Raw genomic sequence first — 7924 nt, 5'->3', positions numbered from 1 at the left:
TGGACAGGATTCAGCTAGCTGACTAAACCCCTGAACTGAGGTGTCTATACATAAAAAATGTGTCTATGCAACCGTTATAATCAAAGCCGGCTCAGTTCAGAGGAAGGTAGCTACCGCCATTTGAGAGCCTGTATGAGACAGAAAGAGTAAGCACAGAGAAAGGCGAGGTACCGAGGCAGGCACGGCAAGGCAAGGCAAGGAAAAGTGCTTCTAATGTGGTACATGAGGAAGGAGAAATCTGTCATTTCAGAGAAGTTAGAGCGTGGAGAAAAGGAATAGCGGATAGATGATAACGTGGAGATGACTTAGCAAGCAGGGGAAAGAAAACTGTGAGTAGAAGAGTGACATGTAAGTAGCTTTTATTATGATTACTTCCCTCCATCGCAACTACATAATTTTACATAACTGGGAGCATGCTACAGCACGCAGCACTAGTATAGATGTAGCACTAGCCTCTGGTCCTCAGTAATGCATCAACATTTTAGGAGTACCCTCCCTGGCCAGGGGGGAGCACCTGGACAGACAGAAGAAGGACGGACAGATCCCACATCATGGCATCACCGCGTCGCTGCCCGTTGCAGACCTGCCGGCATCGGCAGCCACACGCAACCGCACGACAGGCCCTGAGGAAGACGCCGAGCAAAATTACAAAAAGACAGTTGTCTTTCAATTAGTCGTTGGGAAACGAGCAGGCACTGTCCGCTCCTTAGTGCCTTGCTGTTGAGAAGTTCCTGCAGATTCCCCGCGGCTACTGTGCTTAAATGAAGGAGCCGTTGTTAGGGCTGCACAATATCAGCGCTATACTGGTTTACAACATAGCATGCTGAATGATTTTTTATTTACTACGGGGTTTTACTACCTCTTGAGAAACGAGTAGCGCTGTGCGTTGGCACTAGTGCCCAGAACCGCCTGCCCGCAGCTATCGAAGGACTTTTCAGGCAGCGGATCTGAGCACGTGAGCAGTGGCCAAAGCCCCAGTGAGCCAAATGGTGACTTCTGAGCTACCGGGTCAGGCTGCGACACCTGAAACTGTGTTAAATTTATCAGTTAAAATATTTAGGCTTTAGGCTGAAAGTACAGGAAAACAGTATTTCAGCTTCCTTGTAGTCTGGATTCATGCCCAGGTTCATCCCCAATAGCAAACTTCTCAGTCTGTCATCGAAGGGTGGAAAAGAAATATATCCGTACAGATGCCAACGCATTTTGGGGATTAATACATTCACATATTTTTTTGGCAAGAGAGGGAGTAAAGAAGAAGAATACTCAAAGGTACAGGCAAAGAAATCACTAAACACAACTCACCCAAATAATACAGAATTCCTGAGCAGTAAGTATGCAGTGGGTTCACATTTTTTTTCCTCAATGACAGTATTGTTTCTCAGGCTCGTTCTACTGTACCCAAGCACAGATTAGCGTCAAGCCAGAGAAGTATTTAGCCTTCGGAATTTTGGAAAGAATTTTGGCCAAAATACAACACTCTGTAAATTTATGTGGAAATCAATATATCAACAGAAAGAATAAACCACATGATAATTCATAATGACAGGGGATAACTCTGGAGATAACAAGAAGAAAGATAATTCTATAAGGAAAACTGCAGACAAGTAAAAGATCAAGGCCAAAGTGGAAAGAAGAGAGACATGAGGAGCAACACCCAAGTAAGTGCTTCACAGGCAAAAGAATTTCCAAATAAAACAAAAAATAGAAAAGAAAGACACCATATGATAAGAAGCAAACTCACCAAGTCAAGTGAATCCGTGGTACTTCAAGCTGAGCACCCAAAAGCGATGAGAACTTCTGGATGTTTTGGCCACTGTGAATATTTTTCTTTCTCTTTTCTTTGAAGAAGATATGACACCTCTGATTCTTTGTTCTGCCAAACCACCTCTACATTAGTGTGGGTGTATTTACATTGTCATAAACCTCACCTGAGAAAGAACAGATTCTACTTCTGTAGAGCAAAAATTCAAGTCTGGACAAAAAGGACTTAGCAAGCAACTCAAATTATAATAACGTAATTTTTCATTGCTCCAAACGTCATGTAACATACCTATAACTTATGCATGACGTGTCCTGGTTTTGGCTGGGGTAGAGTTAATTTTCTTCTTAGTAGCTGGTACAGTGTGTTTTGGATTTAGTGTGAGAATAATGTTGAGAACACACTGATGTTTTAGTTGTTGCTAAGTAGCGCTCATCCTAATTTGAGGATTTTTCAGTTTCCCATGCTCTGTACAACAAGCTGAGAGGGAGCGTGGCTAGGACAGCTGACCCAAACTGGCCAAAAGGGTATTCCATAGCATGTGAGGCCATGTCCAGTATATAAACTGGGGGGAGTTGGCCTGGGTGGATCACTGCTCAGGAGCTACCTGGGTATCGGTCGGCAAGTGGCGAGCAATTGCATTGCGCATCGCTTGTCTTGGGGTTTATTTTTTTGTTTGTTTGGGGTTTTTTTGTTATATTCCTTTTCATTGTTGTTGGTGGTGTTATATCTTAGTAGTAGTAGTATTATGTTTTATTTTACTTTAGTTATTAAATCATTCTTATCTCAACCCACGAGTTTTACTTCTTTTCCCAGTTGTCCTCCCCATCCCACTGGGAGGGATGAGGAGTGAGTGAGCGGCTGCGTGGTGCTTAGTTGCTGGCTGGGGTTAAACCATGACAATATGAAACTGGCCATAAACAGAAAGTTTTGAGCAGAAATGAAACTATGCTAATCTTTACCCAAGCTTACATCAAATCCACCTTTTTGCTTATATTTTAAGTGACAGATAAATATTTTGGCTGCTGATTTTAACTGTTGTGAATTTATATGCTTCAGATTTCATAGAGTAAGAAGCATGATCTAAGGCATGTTTTTCCAACAGTGCCACCATGAATGTATTATTTGAATACTTATGAAGGTTTCTCACTGGAAAATGCGTGAAGCAAAGCTACCATGCAAAATGAAAGTCAGTTCAAGACTAAGATACCTTCATTATGCACTTACCATGTATGCATTTATCTAGGAACTACATGTCTTTAGGTTCCCATTATAGCCAACACACATCTTAATCATTACAGTCAATGGAGCCTAAAGAGTAATTCACCCAGAAGAGAGAGATCTCAAAGATAGAAACTTCCTAGGAGGTTCAGGAAACCTAGAACACGCCAGATGGCCAGTAGAAGAAAGAGCTGTTAGTGCCCCAGCGGAGGTAAAGACTTCAGCGTGAGACTACGCATCACCAGACACTCCACAAGTAAGTGATCCATTTTAAGTGACCTGACAAAGCACAGTAAGAATTTAACAGAGGGCAGATCCAAATTAAAGGATTATATTTGAAACAGCTGCAGCAAATTACCAAGAGAACTAATGACTTTTCTGCTTCTTTGTGTCTTCAAATCAAAACCAGATGACTTCCTTAAAAATATGCTTTGAAAAAATCCAAGTGGTTTATCCCAACTTAAAAGTAAAGAAAGGATTGGGGGAAATACATGAATGGTAATTTATGTCACTTAGTCTTTACCAGAGTTTCTGGGCTTGAAGGTATTCCTTAGGCTTTCTGTGAACCAGGAGTCGTTTCAGCTATCGGTTGGCAGCAGAGGAATAGCAAGGTCCAGGAATTTTGACCTCTGCTCCAGATTTTGGCCAGAAGCAATCCCTAATCCTTCTGTCTCTGCCTCTGTCCCCGTCCTCCTGAGAACCCCTCTCCCTCCGTGTCCCTACCCTCCCACGCCACCCCACTCCTCTCTGCGCAGTTTCGCTTTCTCTTCTAGCATCCCTCCCTTCACCTATGGCGGGAGGCGGCAGAGGGCAGAGAAGGGCCCTGGAATGAAGCTTTTTGCTTTCAGTCCTTCCATCCTAAATAAAAGGCTTCAACTTAGAAGAGCTAAAAAGGGAAACTGGAAGGCAAACCCTCCCAGATGCTGCGCTTCCAGTTGCCAGGGAGGACGGCAGGCACACGCAGCGTTGGGTAGGCGTGAGCCGCACGGTATTTCTGCCATTTCAAGGCTTGCTTTGCAGCTTGTCCTCCCCTCTTCCGTGGCACGAAGCACTAGAAGAGAGGATGAGGTGGCTCGACAGCTCATTCCCCCCCCCACCTCCTCCGCAAATCACCTCTGCGTGTTTTTTTCACGTGCACGCCACACGTATGAAACTCGGGCACGCCAAAGGTTGCCGCTTCGCCGGGCTACTATAGATTGTTCATATAGGAGGCTTTGCAGAGCGGGTACCGATGCATCTATGCCATCACCTGGCAAAGGTCAACGTGCACAGTTTTAACAGAGGTAAAACGGCATCGTTCTCCTGAATCTCACTGTTGGAAATGCCTCCGCTGCTTTTAAAACAATAAATAAGTAAATTTAAATAAATAAAAAAGTAAGCCAGCTGAGGAAGACAACAGGAAATTTCAGGCCCAGCAGCCGAAAGCCCTGCCTGAGCGCACTTGCCGCCACCAGATCGACACGCAGAGCTCACGAACGACACGCGTGACGGGGCGCAAACGCTCCCAAAAGACGTGTCACGAGCGACACGGTCGCTGTCGGCTCGACAAAGCAGCCCCGCGTGGGCAGGGACGGCAGCAGCAGCCGCCCGTCACGTCCCGAGCACGGCGAGTAAAAAAAAAAAAAAAAAAGAAAGAAAAAAAAAAAACCCACACAAAAACGGAAAAGAAGGTTCTTGCCGAAACCCGGGATCGAACCAGGGACCTTTAGATCTTCAGTCTAACGCTCTCCCAACTGAGCTATTTCGGCTGCTCTGTCGCCGTTGTTGCCGGGATAGGAGTAAGCCCTTCACGTCCGCCCACCCCCGGCCGGTGTTGGTGTGTGAGGCTTTAAAAACCCCGATGTTCCTCGTCCTACACTGCCGGCTACCATGAATACCGCAAGGGAATCGATGACAGGTCTTCGCAAATGAAATGACACCTTAAGGCAAAGACAAATGCAGCAATAACACGAAACTAGATCTATAGGTTTAGGCACAATACATAACCTACGTGCATTTAGTGCCAGGGTAAAGGCGTTTCGGCTGCCGCACTCTGGATTATTTGGGGGGGGTAACAGGAACTAGAACATCGTGTGGGATTCAGGAGCGTTAAATTGGCAGTATTTTTGCTTCAGTTTTCAGGGACTTTATTTTCAAGTCTGACAAATTCTGTACAGAGCTGACGTACCACAAACACGAACAGAAAGGGGACCTCCAGCCTCATTTTCCCACGGTCTTGCTCGGAGATGCACGTTCCCCAGGAGAAGCTCTACACGTCTGCATAAATCACAAATCCTGACTGAGCATAGCTATAAGGAAAAAATAGCTTATTCTCCCATTGTCGGTTAGGCATTTATTTCAACAGGCAACTGTTATCACACTGCTGTGGCTGCAGGTGGAAGGCAGAGGATGCACCCGAGTGCACACATTAGCACTTGTGGCACTGCTGCTGGACCCGCACGTCTCAAGCTTATGTGTATTTGTGCATCCCGTGGCTCTGGAAGAAGCTACCTGCTGCTTCTCCCTGCTCTCAGTCAAAAAAAGCCAAACCAACCTCCCTGTCTTCCACAGTAATACAGGAGTTTAACAAACTCCTCCTTTTTCAAGCGTGGAAGCAGCAGGAAGCAGAAGCCCTTTCCCAAACTAGCCCTGTGAATATTTGGTGACATACACCCCCATGTCTCCTCTTACTTTCAGAGTACATTTTTCCTCAAGTTGTCCCACTTTTGGGGAGTCTTGTGTGAGCAACCACTGTTCTTCAAGAGCTGACGTTTTCAGAAGTGAAAGACATATTTTCAGAAGTCAAAATGCTGAGGACTGGGGCAGCAGTTTAGTGACTGAAAACAAACACTTTAACAAAGAACTGCAGTTAGGGAGACCTTAAAAAAAAAAACCCCACACCATTGTACTAAAGAGGTGTGCTAACAACACACTGATAAAAAAATCTCATATTCTCATGATTTTCCATTGCCACTGGCAATGAGAAATGATGAATGTATTCACTTAATGAGCATGTCTCCTACTGATGCAGTAGATCTTGTGATCTTTGGTGCAGATAAACTCCATGTGTGCGATGACATGCGTAGCAGCCAAAACACTATTGACTTTAGAGTTTTCATATTACCACAAAAATCAGAGCACCACAAAAATCAGAGCTACTATGGACCAAGAGGTCGTTCTGATTTTTATTCTTTTTAGAAACCTTTGTTTTGGAGGGTGAAAAGGAAATGGCAATGCAAATAAAAACTAAAGGTAATGCAAAACAAAAAAAAAAAAAAAAAACCAGAGAGAAGGACGATTCAGTCCAAGATATAGTATATTTAATAAAACAACCACTTTTTCCCCCAACAAAATTTGGGGGTTTTGTATGAAAGTTTCTCTTACTGAAAAGTAGAAACATATTAGCATTTCATAGCTATTTAAAGAGCATAAGAACACAGTTTTAGCAAAATGGAGCATTCCGAGTCCAGCCAAAGCTGCTCACAACTTTCTGCTAATGGGAAACCAAATTTGTGCTATTTTGTACCCCTCCAGAATAGGGATTGGAATGGGGGGTTGGGGGGAACACATCCAAAAAAAAGCCACAAAAAAACCTGAAAACCCCAAACACTAGTTCTTTCTTCCACCCACAACCTTCCTCCTATATCTAGTAAAGGACAGGGTAGACAAATAAAAGCTATTTTCTAGTCCGTCATATTATGACAGTGTAAACTAGCCTCAACTACCTCAATGCCAAGCAGCATATAAACGTAAGCAAGTGCCAAGGTCAGACCAGAGAAAGTCTTGGAAAAAGCAAGGATTGCCTCCAGCGCACAAACTGGAACCTACACACACACAAAGCCCCCACCGGCTGTGACTGACAGGGCAGGCAGACTGCCCTGCCTCACCCGCCCGCTTCTTCCAAATTCTTCCAAATTCTCTCACTTGCTGCTTGCAAGGGATGTACTGGATGGCAGGCACGGTACGCCGACATGATGGGGTAGCCACGGTGGTTTCCCCCAATGCACAAGGGATTTCAGGAGCTGCTTCGTGAGGATCTGATCCAACCCACAACAGTAACTCCAAAAAGAGACGCAGAACTGATGGCTGTCCCCAGGTAATTTCCCAAATGTGAGCCTCTCATCCAGGACGGAACCTGGTGTGCTGGGTTGACCCTGGCTGGATGCCAGGTGCCCACCAAAGCCACTCTATCAGTCCCCTCCTCAGCTGGACAGGGGAGAGAAAATACAGCAAAGGGCTCATGGGTCAAGATAAGGACAGGGAGAGATCACTCACCGATTACTGTCATGGGCAAAACAGACTCAACTTGGGGCAATTAAATTATTACCAATCAAATCAGAGTATGGTAATGAGAAATAAAATCAAATCTTAAAACACCTTCCCCCCACCCCTCCCTCCTTCCCAGCTCAATTTAACTCACAATTTCTCTCCCTCCAGCAGCGCCGGAGGAGAGGGGTTGGGGCCAGTCCGTCATATGTTGTCTCTGCAGCTCCTTCCTCCTCAGGGGGAGGACTCCTCACTCATCCCCTGTTCCACTGCGGGGTCCCTCCCCCAGGAGACAGTTCTCCATGAACTTCTCCAATGTGAGTCCTTCCCACGGGCTGCAGTCCTTCAGGCACAGACTGCTCCAGCGTGGGCTTCCCACGGGGTCACAGCCTCCTTCAGGCACCCACCTGCTCCAGTGTGGAGTCCTCCCTGGGCTGCAGGTGGAGATGGGCTCCCCCATGGACCTCCCTGGGCTGCAGGGACACAGCCTGCCTCACCGTGGTCTTCCCCACGGGCTGCAGGGGAATCTCTGCTCCGGCGCCTGGAGCATCTCCTCCCCCTCCTTCTGCACTGACCTGGGGGTCTGCAGGGCTGGTTCTCTCATTCTCAACTCCTCTCCTCCAGCTGCTCTTGCACAGCGGTTTTTTCCCCTTAAATCTGTTCTCCCAGAGGCACTACCACCATCCCCGATGGGCTCGG

At 46.0% G+C, this 7924-nt stretch overlaps 1 non-coding gene across 1 annotated transcript; it reads right to left on the bottom strand.

The window, feature by feature from the left end:
• Positions 1 to 4655: 4655 nt before the first annotated feature.
• On the bottom strand, positions 4656 to 4728 carry TRNAF-GAA (transfer RNA phenylalanine (anticodon GAA)). The gene has a single exon. It is a non-coding gene; the product is annotated as a tRNA-Phe (tRNA).
• Positions 4729 to 7924: the final 3196 nt, after the last annotated feature.

The sequence above is a fragment of the Accipiter gentilis genome, chromosome 13, assembly GCF_929443795.1.
Source record: "Accipiter gentilis chromosome 13, bAccGen1.1, whole genome shotgun sequence".
NCBI lineage: Eukaryota > Metazoa > Chordata > Aves > Accipitriformes > Accipitridae > Astur > Astur gentilis.
This window is presented reverse-complemented; position numbering and strand designations above follow the sequence as displayed.